Here is a 20650-nt window from a genome sequence, read left to right as displayed (position 1 = left end):
AGAGAGGACCCTTCGTTGACCAAATCCCTGCAGAGCCCCTGGTGCCAAAGAGCTTTAGGGTTTGTCTCTGTACAGGGCTTGTATCTCTATCTTGAATCACCTAAAATCCCACCCAGAGGGTGTTGACAGAGCCCAGTTTGCTGTAATCAATGGAAACTTTATTGCGACCAAAGGGTCTCATTTGTTCCCTGGAGCCTGAACTTTGGGGCTGCTCCTGCGCAGACGATGACCCCAAAAAGATCAGAGAGATTTCTCCACCTGCGCCTCCTGCAAACACGTCATTCATGTAAGGAGCAAAGAAACACCAGATTTTGGGGCAGCACATTGGGTATTTGCCCTGATTCTTCCCAATTTGGCTCTTCTGGACAAAGAGAAGATGGGCTGAGCCCACTGCTGTGGCCTCTGCTCCCAGGCAGTGGCTGGAGCTGTGCCTGGGCATGTGGTCAGCCCTGCCCTGGTGGTCAGCCCTGCTCTGGCTCATGCCAGCCTGGTTCATCCCTCCCAGCAGCACAGGGCCCTCCTGCCATTCCCTGGCATCACTGGAGCTGGGGAGGGCTTGGCTGGATCTCTGTGTTGGAAGGGCTCAGGAGGAGCTGTTCTGCCCATACACCCTGCCCTGCTCAGCCCTCAGAAGCAAAGGGCTGCCAGGAGCTGGATTTATGGCCACCAGAGCCCCCTCTACCTATTTGTTGTCACCATAAAGCTCTGAAATGGCCCTGACGAGAACAGGAAGGGAGAGCAGAGAGGAGACGTCTCAGCTGAGGCAGGAAACCACAACAGGAAGCGTCAGTGGTTCACAGCCAGGGTGAGGGACCAGCAGAAACCATCCCAGGCACAGCTCAAATCAGCCCAAATTGTGAAGGCCCTGTCACCAAATTCACCAAATGGAGCAAAGTGAGGTCTTGGCACAGCTGCCAGTCTGGAACGTGGAGGTGAATGGGAACGCCCTGAGGCTCAAACCCAAACTGGAGTTGGTGCTTGGGACCAAAGCAAAGCATCCTAATCCTGTGATGCCTCCAGACATCAAAGCCCAGACTGGTTCCCAGAGCTGGTTCCCCAGGTTCAGCTCCTGAGACCAGCTGGCTGCCAGCTCTGCCTGAGCTCAGCCTGCTCCCAAGAGGCTAACTCCAGGAAAGTGGGCTGAAGGAGATGAGCAGTGAGGACTGCAGCTCTTGGGTTTAGCTGCAATCAGGTTCATGAGTCACGTTCTTGAGGAACAGGAAATACTGAGTGGGCAGAGGGACGCCAGTGGCCTCCTCTGTGAGCTGCTGCTTTGCACTAGGACAAACAGCCATGACATCTGCACCCAAACCTGCTGAATCCCTTCTCTGGAAAGTCCATGAGCAGAACATCACAGCAAGTGGAGCACCTGTGTCAGCAGCTCAGCCAGGTGAAAGTGAGAGGGCAAAAGTTATTGATGACTTGTGAGCCCTCACAGAATTTCCAGCTGCCCACACAGGGTGCTCTGTTATAAACAGGATGTTTTTCCTCTCCAAACACAGAGCTGGGAGTGAAGAAACCCTCACAGAGATAGGAGAGGGACCAGGGGCTCAGAGGTTGGGTCAGGCAGTGCCACCCAAGCCTTGCTGCCACAGATCAACCCTGGTAGGAAATTACTCTGCTGAGTAAAACCTTCCCAGTCCTGAGACATGAGGGAAATCACCTCCTGAAGCCTGACATCAGATTGGAACAGGAAGATTTATAATCCCTCTAAAGCTCTTCCTTTTAAATATTTGCCCTGTCTTGTTTTATTGCCAACACACCAGCCCAGGGTCTCCTCTAATTCCTCTTCCAAACCCTGTTCCTTGGCACCACCTCTCCATGGACCAGAGCAACCCTGAACGACCTCAACAGACCTGCACAAATCTCCTTCAACTTTGTTCTCCCATGCTGCCAAATGCAGCCAAAAATGAGAACCAATTTCATGGACCAGCACATGAAAGAACCTGTGCAAGGGACCCTCCACCATCATTCATTTCAATTAACAGGACCTTGTTTTTCCAGTTTCATCTGTGTCCATGGGGCCATAGGTGCTGGGTGTTCCCTTGGGTTTGGGTGGTCCCACAGGTTGGGCACAGAATCACAGAATTCACAGAATTCACAGAATTTCAGAATCACTGGGTTGGAAGAGACCTCCAAGATCATCCACTCCAACCCAGCCCCAACAGCTCAACTGAGCCCTGGCACCCAGTGCCACATCCAGGCTTTGTTAAACACACCCAGGGATGGGGACTCCACCACCTCCCCGGGCAGCCATTGCAGAACTTTATCACCCTGTCCATGAAAAACTGAAAGAATGATGAATTTTTCCTAATATCCAACCTATATTTTTCCCTAATATCCTAATTAGGTTTTTCCTAATATCCTACCTATAGGATAGGATCTTCCTAATATCCAACCTATTTTTTTTCCTAATATCCAACCTATATTTTTTTCTCAATATCCAGCCTGTATTTCCCTTGGTGCAGCTTGAGGCTGTGTGCTCTGGTTCTGTCAGTGCTGCTGGAGAAAGAGCCCAGCCCCAGCTGAGCACAGGCACCTTTCAGGAGCTGTACAGAGTGATGAGGGCACCCCTGAGTCTCCTTTTCTTCAGGCAGGGCTGGAAGCCCAGGGTTCCTCTGGTGATGGTCATGTTGCCAAGTTGGTGTGATGATGTGTGAAGATGCACCCAAAAAAACAACTCCCACATGAAATCAGTCGGGTCTGTGCCCCAGAACACAGGAAAGGCAGGCAGGAAGCCCTGGAGATGTCACTCAGTCACATCTATTTATAGCTGGCCACTCTTTTTACTCAGATCAGACAAGAACCAACAGGAACGGGTTTGATTTTATAATTCCCCAGAACAGCACTTGATGCAAATCCGGACCAGTTCCTGAGAGCAGGGGGGTTGTACTGGTGAAACTGCAGGCAGCACTGGAAGCCTCGGCATCCTGTTAGGACCATGTCTTGTGCCTCCTTGTCCTGGCAGCAATAATCCCACACACCACAGATAATCCCTGCTAACACAGCCACAATGGGGCAGTTGGGACAGTCTGGGGGGCAGCAGGGACCTGCCTGGAGGGGAGCAGATGGGGAAGGGCTGAAGGATGGGAATTGTGATGGGGAACCAGCCTGGAGAGGGAAAAAGGGGGATCTGGGGGACTTCTGTCCTGTAGGGGTGTTGTAGTTTGGGGTGGTTTGTGTTGTCAGTGTGGGGTGGTTTGAACAAATCCCTAAATGGAGTTTAACTGCAGAGGGCAGCTCAAAGGAAGTGCCAGGAAATTGTGCCTGGGGATGGCTGAGAGGGGAATTCCGCTTGGGATGGCGCCTGGGGGCTCTGAACTGCTCCAGGGGTTCCTTCTGCTGCTCCTCAGGGCTGTGGAGAGGCTCTGGGGGGGGTTCTGATGGGCATGGGGATGGCCCAGGTTTGGGATTGCTCCAAGGTCATTCCTGATGGACAGAGGGACAGAGTGGGTTCCTGCTGGGCAGGGAACAGCCCAGGGCTTGGGATTGCTCCAGAGTGGGTTCCTGATGGACAGCCCACCTCAGCCCAGGTTTGGGGTTGCTCTGGGGTCATTCCTGATGGACAGGGGGACAGCCTGGGTTTGGGATTGCTCCAGGGTCATTCCCAATGGATAGGGGACAGCCCATGTTTGTCATTCCTCCAAGGTCATTCCTGATGGACAAGGGACAGCCCAGTTTTGGGACTGCCCATCCTGCAGCAGCACCACAGGTGGAGGCACAGGGTGGGTGTGAGGCACCAGCTCTGCCCTGAGCTCCCCCAGCCTCTGCTGCCTCCTTGTCCCCTCCTGATGCCAAATGGCCCCAAAGCTGCTCCTGGTGCTGCCTTGCCTGGACCCACCTGCATTTAATGCCAGAATAAACACACTTTGTTCTGGTGCTGTTTGCTGCAGAGGGGATGGCACAGCCAAGGACTGTCCCCAGCCCTTCCCTGCATTTTATTCTCTTGTTTCTGAGTTGGGGTTGAAGATAAGAAAGGCTGGAAAACACCTGCAGTGTCCAAGTTGCTTTTGCAGATTGTTCGTCCCAGGACTGGCTGGGACTGTGCAAGAGGAGGAACTGAGGAGCTGATTCCTGGAGGATTCCTGGGCTTGTTTTTTTTTTTTTTAATCTTAAAAATTTTAATCTTAAAAAATAAGATTTTTTAAAATCTTAAAGAGAAAACTTGCAATAATTTTGATTTAAATTGAAATAACTTTGATTAAACTTGAAATAACTTTGATTCAATGCAAGGTTCCTTAGTTCAAAGAAAAAACCTGAAAAATTTCTCTTTGCCTTGACCTGACTGCGTTCTTCTAATTACTAATGTTTGATTAGTTATGCACTCCATGGCAGCTCTTCCCAACATTTAGGAGCACTCACATTCCTGGCTGGAGCTGCTGTTCTGCCCTCCCTGCTGGCTGCTAATTAACGCCAAAGCTGCTCAGCTCTTGATTAACACTCGAGCTGTGTGGGAGTTTGTGGGAGCCTGTCTGTGTTTGTGCTCACAAACACGGGCTGTGTGCAGATAACGATCTGCTCCCCTGCTCAGGGAGCTCACTGACTCACAGCTGCCTGAAATGGGTGAGTTTACAGTAAATCTGCAGGAAAACCTCCCTGATTCCCACCGAGGACCTGCTCTTGCTGCCCTTGAACAAGCTGTGAAAAGTGCATATTGTATGGCTCTACGCAGATATTTACCATATGTATTTTGATGTATTGATTAGTAGTGCTGTATTAACATTTTAATAATAAATGTAGTCTTGTAATTAAAAGGTAACTTCTGTAGTTTAAATAAGAACTATGTTAGTGGGATTTTTTTAAGAAAGGAATGAGGCACTCGCACCAGATAGCAGCCACAGGACACCTAAATCTTTCCGAGAGAAAAGAATTTATTGCCCTCTTATCAGAAGAAATGAACGTCTTCCCACCTCGAAGGCGCTGTTAGGATCAGAAGGAAGAAGCTGAGGATGACCAGAGAGAATCCTGTATTTGAATGGAATTTATGCATCATGTATGAGATGTATGAATATGCAACAGGCTATTGTTTTTAAGGGTTAATCCTCTGTTAACTGTGTCCTTTTTCAGGCCCAGAAAAAGGTACCCTGACTGTCTATAACTCTTTGTCTTTATTGTCTCATATTGTCCTAATTCAATTTGTCCAAATTATTATTACTCTAATTGTATTACTATTTTTATAACCATTTTGTTACTATTAAACTTTTAAAATTTTAAAAACAAGTGATTGGCATTTTTCCCACTCAGCACTGCCTGATGCAGAAATGCTCCAGAAAAAATCACCAAAGGTGGAAAAGACCTCCAACCTGTGACCCAACACCCAAACCCCAGCACTGAGTGCCATGTCCAGTTGTTTATTGAGCACCTCCAAGGTGTTTCACTGCTTCCCAGGGCAGCCTGTTCCAGTGCTTGACACCTTTTCCATGAAGAAATCCTCCCTGATATCCTCCTCCCCCTCTGAAGTGAAAGGTGGGAGCTATTTCACCCCAGGGACGATCCCCAGTCCTCTTCAGAAGGAAAAATATTGAATTCCACAGCACTGGCAAGGCCCATGGAGGGACCTGGCCATGTGGGAAAGCTCCTGGCAGTGGCAGGACTGGGGAAAAGCTGGTACTGGGGAGCTCAGTGTCCCTCTACCCCTTCTAAATCCTTTTTCAGAGACCTCATGTCCCTCTACCCCCTTCTAAATCCTTTTTCAGGAAATTTCCTATGGGAAATTTCAAAATTAATTGTGTTTCTTTTCAGTGAAGGATGTGTAGTGTTTGACTGCCTGTGTCATTGAGCCCATGAGTCATATGAAATAAGGGACAGCATCTAAAAAAGAGTAAAAAAATATTTTGTATGACTTACCAGCCTACTTGAAAACAGAAAGTAGAATTCTGTTTAGCTTTATGGCAGAGGAAGAGTTGGGTTTTGGTCTTTGAAAATATATATAGTTTTGATTTAGCATTCAAGGTAATAAGCAGCCCTGGCTATAGAAAAGACTATTTGTAGGATATCTTTTCCTGGCTTTTTAAGATAGAAACTGAGTCACTACCACTGGAAGACTTTCCCTTATCTAGCCTTTCCTCTTTCTCTATTTCACCTCATGTTCCTCTATCCCCTTCTAAATCCTTTTTCAGGTGCCCCCTGCCACCCCATCCCAGCATTAGTGGAGCTCCAAAGGAGAGGGGATGGTTCTGTTCAAGTGCTTGTGAGAATATAATATAATATAATATAATATAATATAATATAATATAATATAATATAATATAATATAATATAATATAATATAATATAATATAATATAATATAATATAATATAATATAATATAATATAATATAATATAATATAATATAATATAATATAATATAATCGAATATAGACAGTTTTAAGAGCTGGACATTCTAAAATTACTTCCCTTATAATTTTAACCCATTCCTTTAAGGTCCCTCCAACCCAAACCATTCCATGGTTCTGTGACTCCCTGTTCCAATCCTGGTCTCCAGAAGGGACCTGTGGAAGATCCCTGCCAGGCAGGTCTGCTGCCCTCAGATGGCCCCAAAAGCCTGGGCTCTCCTGATCCTGCAGGGATTTTTCCTCTCAGGGTTATTTGTTAACAGGAGGAAGCAATTTGCTGCAGGGGAGGGACAGGGCCACCTGCACTGGGGCTGCTGGGGACACCTCTGTGCCTGCTCCCTTCAGGCTGGGCTTCTCTAACGGCTGGCACTGACAGAAAGCAGGTTTTTTGGTTCCCAGAAAGCAATTTATTGGTGTCACCCTACTTCCTCTCGGTTTTCTCAGGTGCCTCCCCACAGAGCCTGGGACAGGAATTTCTGTGAGGTCACAGCCACAGAAGAGGTTGATGTCTCAGGTCTGAGCTTTTCTATTTTTCAGGTTCTGTGCTGCTTTAGTGGGTGGGTTTGGGCTTCACATTAGGGGATACTGAGCTCTGTGCACAGAGCAGGGAGACAAAACAATTCCTGCTCTAGCTGGGCACCAAGGACAAATGATCCAAATCTCAGCCCAAGAGAACAAACAACGTGGGCTGGAGAGAGAAAAACAAGCAGGATGGGACTGCATGGGCTGGGGCTGGAACTGGACAATGAACTGCAATATGCAAATGGAGCAGAACTGAGCAAAGTGAGAGACCCTGTGAGCGCTTGTGCATTTTGTGACCATTTTGGTTCATTTTGGGCTCAGGCCTGGCTGTACCCTTGTGCTGTCCAAAACGCCAAGAGGTTAAAGCAGGGACAGAAGTTCTTCTTGGAGCTGGCCGTGCTTTGTGGAAGCATCTTCTCCCAAGACAGTTGTCCCTGGTGAGCAGCTTCCCCCTGGAGCAGGAGGGTGCTGGGGCCAGGGTGGCACTGCTGGGACATTTCTGTGTAAAACCAAGTCACTGTGCTGTCCTCAGGCAGCCTGGGCTCCTCTGCTGGCTGTGGACTGAGCTGTGAAAACACCCTGCAGAGCCTTTGTGGGGCCACTGGAAACCCTCCTGGCTCCAGAGCCATTGATCCTGAACAGTTTTTAATGAGGGGCTGGGGCACAGAGTTAAACACAACCCTGTTGGGCAGGATGAAAGTTTGACAAGAAAGTCTCACAGATATGTGTGCTTAGCAGAAAGATTTTTAAATGTAGAGTCTGATGAAAGAATAGAGATGGAAGCAAGTTTTGATACAGAAGAAAAGAATTGCTGAGCCAGTCTTACTGGATAACCAAGGAGGCAAAGGGTGTGTTAGTTAGAAGGGGTTTTTATGGCTTAGAGCAAAGGATAATCCCACCTCAAACAAGAAGATGTTTTTACCAAGCAGAAAGACAGCAAGGGAAACAAGTCAGCAAAGTTGCAAGTAGAAAAAAGGTCTCAGAATTTTCCACTGTAAGAAAACTGAAATACCGCTTCTAGCTTAAACTGTAATGTACTAACCTTTTAGTGATTGAAGAATAGTAACATGAATGTGGTAATTATAGTAGTTATGATAGGCTATAGGTAATAGTTAAGGTAGAGATTGGTTCTACTGTATTAAGATGCTCAGCAAAGAAAAGTATCTGATGCAATGTAACCAAAACCAAAGGGTCTCCAGGCCTGCCTGCAGCTGGAGCTGACAGCTGTAGGCACAGCTCTGTCACCCACAACCCTGGACTGCTGTAACATCTTGGATGGAATAAACTGCATTTTGGAGAGCTGCCTGGAGTCCCACATCCCTCATTTCCGCTCCTACAGAATCCGCCCCCCGCTTTCCTGCCTGGCATCCCCCTGTGCTCCTGTGGGCTGAGAGCTCAGCCCTGGCTCCCAGCAAACGATGCCAGGAGCTTTGTCCTGGGGCTGGGGGACCACAGAGCTCGTCCCTGCCACCAAGGTGTGGACAACAAATGGAGAGCAGTCAGAAATGCTGCAGCTCCTCTGGCTTTGGGATCGAGCAGGAAACTGCAGCAGTTTGTGCACAAGTTGGAGGAGAAGGGCTCTGGTTTTTCCTTTGCTTCTCCCTGGCCTCCCTGCATCACCTTTTGCTGAAATTACAATTTATACACAACATCAGGGGCCTGGAGATTGATTCTGACAGTGCAGAGGATCTGGGGAGTGTCAGATGTTGGAACCCAGGAAATTCCTCTGGCTGCCCTGGAGGGCTTGAACCCCCACCCAGGGGGCTCAGAGACCTTGGTACAGAGCCCAAGACCCCTGTGCCTTTGATTTAGCCCTTGGAAAAAACAATTACCAACCTTTATATCAAGAATTACGAGCCAAGAAAGTTTAAGTAGAACAATAGTTTGTCATGGGGTGAAAAGTAGATTTTTTGGAGTTTTTGGAATGGGGGCTCAGCGTGCCAAGATGGAGGAATTTGGGCATGCCTCAGAGAAAAGGAAAACAATTCTTATCTCATTTGCTTCTCCTGTGTTGTGCTTGTGTGGAATGTGTTTGGAGATTGTTTACCCACAGGTGATTGTTTCATTTGTTTAATGTGAATTGTTTTGACTTTTTTGGCCAGTTGGGGCCAAGCTGTGTCAGGACTCTGGAAAGAGTCACAAATTTTCATTATTATCTTTTTAGCATTCTGTAAGTATCCTTTCTGTATTCTTAAGTATAGATATCATATCATATCATATCATATCATATCATATCATATCATATCATATCATATCATATCATATTCTTTGTATTATATAGTATTATATATTATAATATATAATACTATTCTTTGTATTTTTAGTATTCTATATTCTATATAGCATTCTTTAGTATAATATAGTATTCTTTAATATAATACAGTATTATAAAGTAATAAATGAGCCTTCTAAGAGCATGGAGTCAGATTCATCATTCCTGCCTTCATCAGGACATTCCCTGTCAATACAACAGCCAGGGGGTTCTGCCTGGGGCAGTGCCAGCTGGAAGTTCCAGACCACTTTGGTCTCTGAACATCTGCAGCAGATGTTGGAGCTGCTTCATCCTCACCTGCCAGTGGAGCACAGCAGCTCCTGTGCTCCAGGAGTGCCTGGAACAGGGACACAACCTCCTGTAGCCCTGCTGGAGGGGTTTTGGGCAGCTTAGGAATATAAAAATACAGAAATATGCAGCTCTGGAGTTGGCTGAGAGACCAAAGCGAATTCTCTGTGCCTCCAGTGCCAGGGGCTCTGCTGTCTGTGAGTCACAGTCTGAAATCTCAGGTGAAGGAGCCACCAGCAGCTCCCAGCACCACAAAATGAATGTGTCGTGTTCATCTTTATAGCCAGAATATTCCTGTGGGCACAGAGGGTGAAAGCTGCTGCCAGGTGGGGAAGAGCTGGAGGAGCCCTGGGTGCTCTCACTGCTCCTCAGACACACCACGAGGAGCTCAGACTGCACAGACCAGACCTAAACATTCCCTGCGGTTTGAAAATTAAGGAATGAAATAAATAGCACCCCTGGGGCTCAGTCCCATGATCCCAGCACGTTGAAGAGGTTGAAATGAGTTATTCTGGGGGGGTGAGTTGAGCCTCAAAGTGTTGGAAATGTGACAAGTTCAGGAAAGAGCAGTGGAGGAGATGAAGGGCCTGGCTGGGCTGATTGATGGGCTCAGCCCTGGGGGATGGAGGCAAACATTAATTGTTGGCCAAGAGTGATGGGGGAACATCTGAGAGCAAAGGAGAAGCATCTGAGGAGCACAAGTTTCCTTCAGAGAGGAAAAGCTGGTTTGGATGTGCTGCTAAAATGGAACAGGGATAAGGCAGAAGAAATTAATCAGTGGAAAGGAAGTCTGGGTATCAATAAACATTTCCAAGCAAGAAGATTCATCAGGATGTGAGGCAGGGGGAGCCTGGAAGCGCCATTGGCAGGCCTCTAGCACTGGATCAGGAAATGGGAGCAATCCTCCCCAGGCAGGAAGAACCCCCAGGGATGAGCTCACAGGACTTTCCCATTGCTGATTCCTGCAATCCTGAGTTCCACTAGGGAAAATCCTGCTTTCAGTTTCTTTCTGGGGCCAATGTGATTTCCAGTTCTGTCAGTCTTTTGTGAAAAACTGAAAACCACCGAGCACAGGAAGACTTTGTGACATTTTTGTGTGAAAGGAGAGTGAAACCCTCCCTGTGCACAGCAGTAAACACTCTCTGGCACATTTTTATAACTCAGTGATCAGGACTGAGGTGCAAAAACAACTCATTCTCTATGGTCTGGTGAGTTCCTGGTGTTTGTTTGTCCTTCCTGTGCTCTCAAGGGGAGGTTGCAATAATCAATAACTGCCCGTGCTCAGGCTGTTCCCACATGGGCACTATTCACTTCTCCCTTCACTTTTCCACCCAGAAAAAATATCTCTGAGGTGGCCTTGCAGCTGAACACCTCAGAGCAGGCAAAACCCAGAATTTCCCTCTTGGAAAAGACCATAGAAGGAGCAGAGGAGGGAAATGCTGCCCCACAGAAAACCTTTGGCGCCCTCGTGTTCTGCTCCCTCTCAAACTGGACCTGGGGACAAGAAGAGCCCATGGATGTCAGAACCCAGGACAGTCCTCTGAGTGCCCTGGAGGACTCGAGACCTTGGCAGGGGGCTCAGAGACCTTGGCATGGAGTCAAAACCACCTGTGGCTTCCATTTTAGCCCATGGAAACAATTACCAACTTTGTGTGAAGATTTACAAGCCACAAGAGTTTGAGTAGAATGATAGTTAATTTGTCACAGGGTGAAAAAGTAGAATTTTGGGGTTTTTAGAATGGGGGTTCAAGAGGCAAGATGGAGGAATCTGGGCATGTCCTGTCCTTCTCCTCCTCCATCTTCTGCTGTGATGGTGACACTTTTGGGTTGGTTTAGAGTAGAGACAGACTGTCTAACATAGGTGATAGGTATTGGAAAATTATTGTAAATAAAGTACAGGTAGTTTTTAGTATAAAAAGCTAACACCACCCCAAGGGTGGTCAGTGTGCCACAATCCAACCTGCTGGACAGACCTCAGCAGGTCAGAGAAAGAATGGAATAGATAAGAGAAAAGAAACAACCTTGAAAAGCAGAACCAACAAATCTTGACTTCTTCTTCAGTCATAAGGCTGAGGAAAAAAAATACTTTCTAACACCTCGGGGTTCATCTCAACCACAAAAACCCAAGACGTGGACACAAATTTCACTGGACAAAAATTTCCCTGTGCTCAGAGGAGTGGGGATTGGCGCTGGAGGTCCCTCTCAGCTGTGGGGGATGTTCCTGGCTGTGTTTTGGGGCACTGAGAGCAGAGTTCTTATTTCCCCCAGAGCCTCTGCACAGGGCCAGCAGCTTTTATTCAGCACTTCCAGCAGAGCCAGGGTGGAAATCCCTCCACATGCCAGGGAATGGCAGCTGAGCTGGGCCTGTCCTGCCCTGCTTGGGCCCAGCTGGGTGCCCAGAAAGGCCTGGTTTAAGCCATGGGAGTTGATTTTGGGGAGGTGCAGACAGCACTGAGCACCCCTGAACCTTCTGCCCATCCCTCTGGCATCCCTCACCCTGCCCTGCTGGGGCTGTGGGGTTTTTCTCCACGCTCTTTTCTGCCTCCACATCCACATGATGCTCCTTGGGGCAGGAGGTAGGGTTGTGCCCCCCGTTCACAGAGTGACTAAATTATTCTTTATCTGCTTAAAAAGGCAAAAAGACCAGAAGTTTTTCTCCCAGTTTGGTACAAAGACACCTCATAGAACCTGTTGGATTTCACCTCAGACCTGGGGCTGTCCATGGGACAGAGGCCAAGAGGTCCCACCTGGGCAATTCACTAGAAAAGGAAGAGAACTAAGGAAATAATTGATTTTGTGGGGTATTTTAGCAGGAGCAAGAACCTCTCGCCCCTAGCTCAGTTTTTCCCTGTAAGAACTTTGTTATTTTGCCTTTCATTAAACTTTTTTCTGTTTCCAACACTACCACAGAAGCCATCCTGCCCATTTGATGCCATTCTGGGCTGTCTCAGGTGTGATGGGTTCTCTGAGAGCTCATAAAACCTGGCCCAAAGAGAAACCCATCAGCAGGATTTGCAGGATTTGCAGGATTTGCAGGATTTGCTGGATTTGCTGGATTTGCTGGATGCTTTCAAGGCTCAGCCCCAGCTCTGGGGTCTGTGCCCAGTTTGGCTCTGGCAGGACCCTCCTCCATCCCCGCCCCTCTGTCCTGGAGGTGACAACAGGACCTTGAACATCTGACACAGAAACTGGGAGATGCTTTCCCACTGGTTTATGCTCAGCCTCACCCTGGAACTGCGTTAATAAAACAAAGTTTTATTGGCTGTGATGTTTTATTTCTGGGGGTGCTCCCACCTCTGCCTCTGTGTGTGAAAGATCAGAAGCCCAGATAAAAACAGAGGGGCAAACCGTACATGGATGTGTTCTTAGATCATCTGCTGGATCTGCACAAACATCTGACAGGAAAAAAGTTGTGATTTTCACTGAAAAAAACCCAGCACTTTCCACTTGCCCTGCAGATCTCAACATCAGATTTGCGTGTGATCTGCTTCAGGGTGCTCAGTGCTGACTGCACCTTTCCAAAATGAAATTAGAAGGGTTCACTCTGCCTCAGAGACCAACACTGGGAGTTTTCTGGTGAGATGGAGAGCAGGAGAGCCAAAAACCTGGATAATCTGTTCTTCCCTGGCCCAACCTCTCACACCTGAGTGACTTCAGAGGCTCTGGGGGGATGTTTAGAAACTACTCAGAGGCACAAATCAGTTGGTTTTGTAAGATATTTTTTAAGTCTCTTAAAATTTTAAACCTTTTTAAGGTTTAAAACACTCAGCCCCTGGGCTTTTTTTGGCCAGAAAAAGAGAAAACCTGGGCAAAATGTGGCTGTGTTGGGCACCTTGGAGGCAGAAGGATTTTCTGTGAGACCTGAGCTCGGGGTTGGAGTCAATCACTGAGAGATGCTGGGGCTGGGGTCTCTTCCAGCTCTGCCTCTGTTTCCTGTCCAGTTAATTCCTGACAGGCAGAAACCTCCCTGAAGTGCTGGGAGGGAGGGCCTGGCTTGGTGAAATCGTCATGAAAGAAGATTTGAGACTTCACTTATTTTCTGGAGTACTCCTGGTGTAGTTGGTGGATAAAATAACACCCAAAATGCTGCTTTTGCTACTTTTTGCTGCTTTTGCTGCTCAGTGATTTCTGCTCTGCAGTTTTGCTCATCCAGTGCTGCCCACCCAGCCCTGGGCAGAATCCAGAGTGTCCCATTTCCTCCATCCAGTTGGATGAACTGGGAGGCTCAAGGTTCTGCTTTGGGCTTTAACTCTTGAAACACAGGATTTTCTGAGCATCCCAGAATATTCTGAGCTGGATCCCACAGGGATCAAATCCAGCCCCTGTCCCTGCACAGCCACCCCAACAACCCCACCCTGAGAGCTCTGTCAGTGAGGGGCTGGGAACACAAACCCTGTGAGGAACAGCTGAGGGAGCTGGGGGTGCTCAGCCTGGAGAAAAGGAGACTCAGGGCTGCCCCCATCACTCTCTGCAGCTCCTGAAAGGTGCCTGTGCTCAGCTGGGGCTGGGCTCTGTCTCCAGCAGCACTGACAGAACCAGAGCACACAGCCTCAAGCTGCGCCAAGGGAAATTCAGGTTGGATATTAGGAAAAATATATAGGTTGGATATTAGGAAGTTGGCAAGATCCTATCCTATAAGTAGGATATTAGGAAAAACCTAATTAGAATATTAGGGAAAAATATAGGTTGGGTATTAGGAAAAATTGATCATTCTTTCAGTTTTTCATGGAAAGGGTGATGAAGTTCTCCAATGGCTGCCCAGGGAGGTGGTGGAGTCCCCATCCCTGGGTGTGTTTAACAAAGCCTGGATGTGGCACTGGGTGCCAGGGTTCAGTTGAGCTGTTGGGGCTGGGTTGGACTGGATGATCTTGGAGGTCTCTTCCAACCCAGTGATTCTGGAATTCTGTGAATTCTGTGATTCCAAACGCTCCTGGAGCTCTGGCAGCCTTGGCACCATTCCCTGGGGAGCCTGGGCAGTGCCCAGCAGCCTCGGGAGGCAGAACCTTGCCCTGAGCTCCATGCCAGCAGAAAGTTTAAGAGCAGGAAAGTTTATTGAGCATCAGATGCTCTGGTTGGAGTTTTAAAAGAGGAAAAATGAACGTTAAGGCTGAAATTGAAAGCGCAACAAGGAAAGGAATTCTGCAGGATCCAGGTGAGGGCCCAAAATTCCACGTGTGAAATGTCCTGTGGTGGGTGATGCTCTGGAAGGGTCTCCATGGGACTGGGAGCTCCAACTTTGCCTGAGCATTGCTGGAACATTATTTCAAAGCAGACAGAGACCATTCCTTTATTCATCTGTGTTCTGGGCATCAAACAGAAAATCTAACTGGGCTTGATTAGAGGGTGGCCAGGGGAAATTCCTGAAGAGGAAATTCTGAGGAGGAAAAAGAAGACAACTGGGAAGTGGAAGTGTTGGACATCAGCTCTGAGGGGATCAGGACATCCCTGCATGTGAGCAGTGATTTGTGAGGGACAATGGGAATTTGTTCCCACATTCCCTGGGTGTGGAAATGCTCCACTCACAGGCAGCTTGGGATCCCTATTTTCTAAGTATGAAGCTGAGCCAAGATTTTCTGAGGCAGAAATAAAGGGTCAGATCTGCCCAGGGCGTTTTGTTTCTTTTTCATTACAACAGCAAAGGGGTTTTGTTGCAATGATTTGGATGGGATGTGGGGAAATGGAGTTATTTCAGACTGGTTCGTGTTTTATCCTCGCTGCCTCCCTCACTGGGGCTGGAATTTGATTCCTGGCTCTGTGTGGAGTTTGTGGAAGCTGCCCATGGTCCCCATGGCCCCCTGGGATCTGTCCCATGCTCTGGGCCCTCTCTGCTGTGCCCATTCAATTCCACACCCAGCAGAGTCTTTCCTGCCACCTCTGGGATATTGCAAAGCCAAATCAGCATATTCAGGGATCAAAGCTGTGTTTAAAAATGCACATTCCTGCACTAAGGACTAAGAGCAAGGGTTATACTTCAAACTTATATTTAATTATTTTAAATATTATATTATTATGTTTCGTTCTATTAAATATTAATATATTTTTGTATCTATGTCTGTATTTAATTAAATTAAATATTCTATTTTTAAATTTCATTCCATTAAATATTAATGTATTTATTTTATCTATGTGTCTATTTAATGATATTAAATATTCTATTTTTATATTTCATTATATTAAATATTAATGTATTTTTGTATCTATGTCTCTATTTAATTACATTAAATATTCTATTTTTATATTTCACTCAATTAAATATTAATGCATTTATTGTATCTATGTCTCAATTTAATTACATTAAATATTCTATTTTTATATTTCATTATATTAAATATTAATGTATTTATTGTATCTATACCTATATTTAATGATATTAAATATTCTATAATTATGTTTCATGCCATTAAATATTAATGTATTTTTGTATCTATGTCTATATTTAATGATATTAAATATCCTATTATTATGTTTCCTTCTATTAAATATTAATATATTTATTGTATCTATGTCTATACTTTAGGTGTGTGTACTTACAACCTGTATTATATTAGCCAGCATTAAACATTGGTGATGCTCACCTGGACAAGAGAAGGCTCCAGGGAGAGCTCAGAGCCCCTTGCAGGGCCTGAAGGGGCTCCAGGAGAGCTGCAGAGGGACTGGGGACAAGGCCTGGAGGGACAGGAGCCAGGGAATGGCTCCCACTGCCGGAGGGCAGGGCTGGATGGGATCTTGGGAATCAGGAATTGTTCCCTGGCAGGGTGGGCAGGCCCTGGCACAGGGTGCCCAGAGCAGCTGGGGCTGCCCCTGGATCCCTGGCAGTGCCCAAGGCCAGGCTGGACAGGGCTGGGAGCACCTGGGACAGTGGGAGGTGTCCCTGCCATGGCAGGGCTGGGATGGGATGGGATTTAAGGTCCTTTCCAGCCCAAACCATTCTGGGATTCCATGGCTTTAATTCCCAACCCATCCACTTGCAGTTGCCACCTAATTCTCCCCAGGAATCCACAGAGATTCCCAGGAAATCAAGCACTAAACAAAATGTGTGAGCCTTTCAATCACCTAATTACAATTATTTGTATTTTTTAGTATTTCCAACCCTCCAGATCTTCCTGCTTTGCCCCACAAGGAGCTGCTCCCTGCTCCTTACCCAACTCAACCCCAAAAGTTGTCAGAGGTGAAAAAAAACCCTTTCAGTGCCACTCTTTGCCTTCAGCCTCTCTGTTTTTGTGCCTCCAGTCCCACCTGCTTGGGGTTTGTGAGAGGAAAAGCTCGGCTTAACCGACACCTTTGTCCTTCCTGACCTTGGCTGCTCAAGCCAAGTTCTCTGTGCTTGGTTGGGTGGGTTTAGAGCATGGAGGGAACCTGGGAATTCCCAGAATTTCTGCTTTTCATGGAGCTGGGTGCTTCACAGAGAGACTATGGATTGTCCTGGTTATCTGGGAGCTCCCAGAAAGCCTCTTCCCCAACATCTTAATGGGTATTAACTTTTAAAGTTGTATGTTAATATGTGTGAATTCTAAATCCTGCTATGGCAGCACCCACATTTCTTTAGGAAATCCTATTCCCAGCAGCATAAATAAACTTTTCAGAGAATTGAGTCCCTCTTTCCAAGAGGCAAAAGGAGGATGAGGGATTGAAATCAGCAGAATCATAAATAAATCAGCAATCAGAGCCCCACAGATCCCTTTTTTCCACCCCCTGCCAGTGAGGAGCCTGATCCCTTCTCCAGTTCTTCCCTGGGATGGCTTTCCCTGGTGTTCCTGTGGGGTTTATTCCAAGTCTAATGGATAGGGAAGGTTTTTTTGAGGTTCAAACCCAAGTTTCCTTTGTCCCAGGTCATTACCTACCACCCCAGACTGTGTTTTGATTGATGGGACTTTGAACTGTGCCTGTCCTCACCGAGTATCAACGGAGGAGATGCCAAAGAAACCCAAGGAAATAAAAGTGAGTTTGCCTCTGGATTCCAGTCTGTTTATTGCTATGATGGCCAGCAGCAAATCCCCGAAGTTCTTCTGGAGTGTTTGGAGCATTATCCAGCAGGTGCCAGGTGCCCTAAACCTTCCCACAGTGCCACTGAGATCCTAAATCTCCTCACAGTGTCACTGAGATCCTAAACCCTCCACATTGCCACTGAGATCCTAAACCCTCCACAGTGCCACTGAGATCCTAAATCTCCTCACAGTGCTACTGAGATCCTAAACCCTCCACAGTGCCACTGAGATCCTAAATCTCCTCACAGTGCTACTGAGATCCTAAACCCTCCACAGTGCCACTGAGATCCTAAATCTCCCCACATTTTCACTGAGATCCTAAACCTTCCCACGTTGCCACTGAGGCTCGCAGGAAATATAAAGAGAAACTTCCAGAGTTTTGGTACCATGTCCAGAGGTGAAGGGAAGGGAATGGCTGGCCAGGAGTGTTGGACCACAAGCCATCATCTCATTGTCTTCTGGCCCATCTAAACCCCCTCAGTTTCAAAAACAACATGATGGCCCCAACTCAACCCCGTTTTTTTCCAGTGGGGTGATCAGTAAGAAAACCAAGGTGGAATGAGGAACCAATCTGGAATTTAACACCAACATTTCACGGGATCTTCCCTCTGAATGGCCTGGTGCTGCAGAAAGGCACCAGGCAGGGAACAAAGCAGCCATGATGCACCCGCCACCCCAAACAACAGCAGCGAACAAAAAGTGCCTCTTACCTGCTCTGCCGAGGAGCTTTGGGGGCTTCCCTACAGCAGCTGGGGAGCAGGAAGGGAAAAAAGAGGGAAAATAATCTCTGTGGAGTGAGGGTTGTGTCGGTTTTGGGAAAGAAGAGGCCGCAGCATCCAGCGAGAGCTCTGGCATTCGCAAACCACTGCTGGCTGGGTTTCTCTGAAACGTGACCCTATTTCCTTGTTGCACAGGAAAGGAAAGGAGAGCAAACAAAAGCTGTGCAGCTCTGAAGAGTGAAAGAGCTCTGAGATCTTCTCCGTGTCAGGGCAGGGGTCTGCTGTGGCAGGGAAGGGGTCAGAGGGAGCTGGTGAGGAGCTGTTGTTATTTAAATGGATGTTTTAGGGGAGATGTTGCCTTGAGAGCAAAGTTCTCTCCTTGAACAGTTCCCACTGAGCAGATGTTGGTGGGAAAGGGAATCTCTGTGCAGGAGTGTCTTTGCCACAGGATCACAGAGTCACCTGGGCTGGAAAAGCCCTCTGAGGTCACCGAGTCCTTCCTGTGGCCAATGCCCACCTTGTCCCCAGCCCAGAGCTCCGAGTGCCACCTCCAGGCCTTCCTTGGGCACCTCCGGGGATGGGCACTCCAAACCTCCCAGGCCTTCCTTGGGCACCTCCAGGAATGGGTCTCCAAACCTCCCTGGGCAGCCCCTTTATGTTCCTGACCATCCTTTCCATGAGAAATTCCTCCTGGTGTCCTCCAAATTCCTCCTGGAGCAGCTTGAGGCCATTTCCTCCATGCTGTCCCTGTCCTGGCAGCAGAGCCCAATCCCCCCTGGCTGCCCCCTCCTGTCAGAGCCATTGTCATGCCAGGCTGGGCAGCCAGAGGAGTAAAGAAAACTGAATTTCTTTGGATTTTCCACATCCAAGCCAGGAGTTACTGAGAAAGGCCCTCTGGGAGGAGCTGCTTGGGAGTTGTGGTTTGTGATGGGCCAGAGCAGGCTCAGGAGCCCAGGAAGCCTCTCCTGGCCTGGTTCTCCTCCCTGTTTCTGATCAGTGATCGGCTCTTTGTGGTGCCAGAGTGGCCAGAATGTTGTCATTGAGCTGGGGACATTCCATCTGCAGTGCCACCACTGCCAGCTGGGCTGGGGACATTCCATCTCCAGTGCCACCACTGCCAGCTGGGCTGGGGACATTCCATCTGCAGTGCCACCAAAAGGTGTTGATGTTTTGCAGGATTTCCAGCTGCTCCTCAGGGCCAGGTCTCCCTTTCCAGGAGGAAAAATCTCCGTGCTTCATCCCCAGCTCGCTGCCACCCATCCTGGAATTGTTGGGTACAGGGACAAGGCTGTGGCACCATGGAATCATGGAATGCTTTGGGTTGGAAAGGAACCTTAAATCCCATCTTTCCGACCCCCCCATGGGCAGGGACACCTCCCTCTGGATCAGCCCCATCCATGACTGATTGCTGCTGAATGCAAAGAGGTGTCCCAAGGAGATGGATGCACAATGCCAGTGTTTCTTAACTTCTGCTGGCAGAAAATTGTACTGTAGAAGTCAGGACTAAGGACCTGATTAAGCAAAATGAGCTTAATGATGTTCAGGACTGACTGGAATTTAAAAAATTGGGAATAGGTTGGATTGGCAGAGTACAAGGTACCCCTGAGCATCCCTCAGCCCCATGGAATGTTGAGTTTCCCCAGGAGTCCTTTGTTTTAATTTTCACATGGAGTTCTTCATGGTGTTTACCCAAAAATCCACAACAAAGCTTTTTCCAAGGACAAGGTGAGATCCTGAGGTGAAAATGCAGCACCCCACTGCAGTGCCCTCAGCAAAACCCACCTGAATATTTGTCCTTTGCCCCAAAATCCCCCCAAAATTCTTGAGAATCACTTCTTGATGCCTCTGCTCTCAGAGCCTGCCCCTCCTTCAAGCCAGAGTTACACTTTTGGGAAACACCAACCCTATTTTATTTAACACCTGGGACTAATTAAGCCTGGCTTTACTGTTGGGCAATTAGTTGACACGTCTGTGCCCTGGTGGAAAAACAAACCCGTTTGTTTCCAGCTTGTTTCACTCGCAGGTTCTCGACCTGCAGCCTCTGGGCTGCAAACAAAGCCCAGCACTTTGTTTATTGCTGCAGTAGCTGAAGGGCTGAATGGAGCTTTGTTGTGTTGGGTGCTGAACAGCCATAAAAAGGGTGAGTCTGTGGCCAAGGAGCTTGTCCCAGCACGGACTTGGGGCCAGGCTGTGATGTAGAGCCAGAGCTGGGAACTCTGCCCAGGCCCTGCAGTTCAGACATAGCAAGGCAGGGAGAATATTTCATTTTATGTACAAAATGCTTACACAGAATTACCCTGTCAGGCCTCAGCAGCATTCCCTGTGTGTCCTACTGGCAACCAGGACAGTCTGCAGCCTTTTCAAGCCTTCAGACGAGCCCTGGCCCTGGTGTGGTGCAGGTTGGACATGTTGGGCACCATCCAGCACCTCCAGGAGGTGCCAAATCAGCCTGGAAGTGTTGGCCTTTGTGCTTCTCCGGGGTTCAGGCCAGCATCTTGGGGGATTTCCAGCATCCAGGGGGATTCCA

This window comes from Camarhynchus parvulus, chromosome 28 (assembly GCF_901933205.1).
Source record: "Camarhynchus parvulus chromosome 28, STF_HiC, whole genome shotgun sequence".
Taxonomy (NCBI): domain Eukaryota; kingdom Metazoa; phylum Chordata; class Aves; order Passeriformes; family Thraupidae; genus Camarhynchus; species Camarhynchus parvulus.
This window is presented reverse-complemented; position numbering follows the sequence as displayed.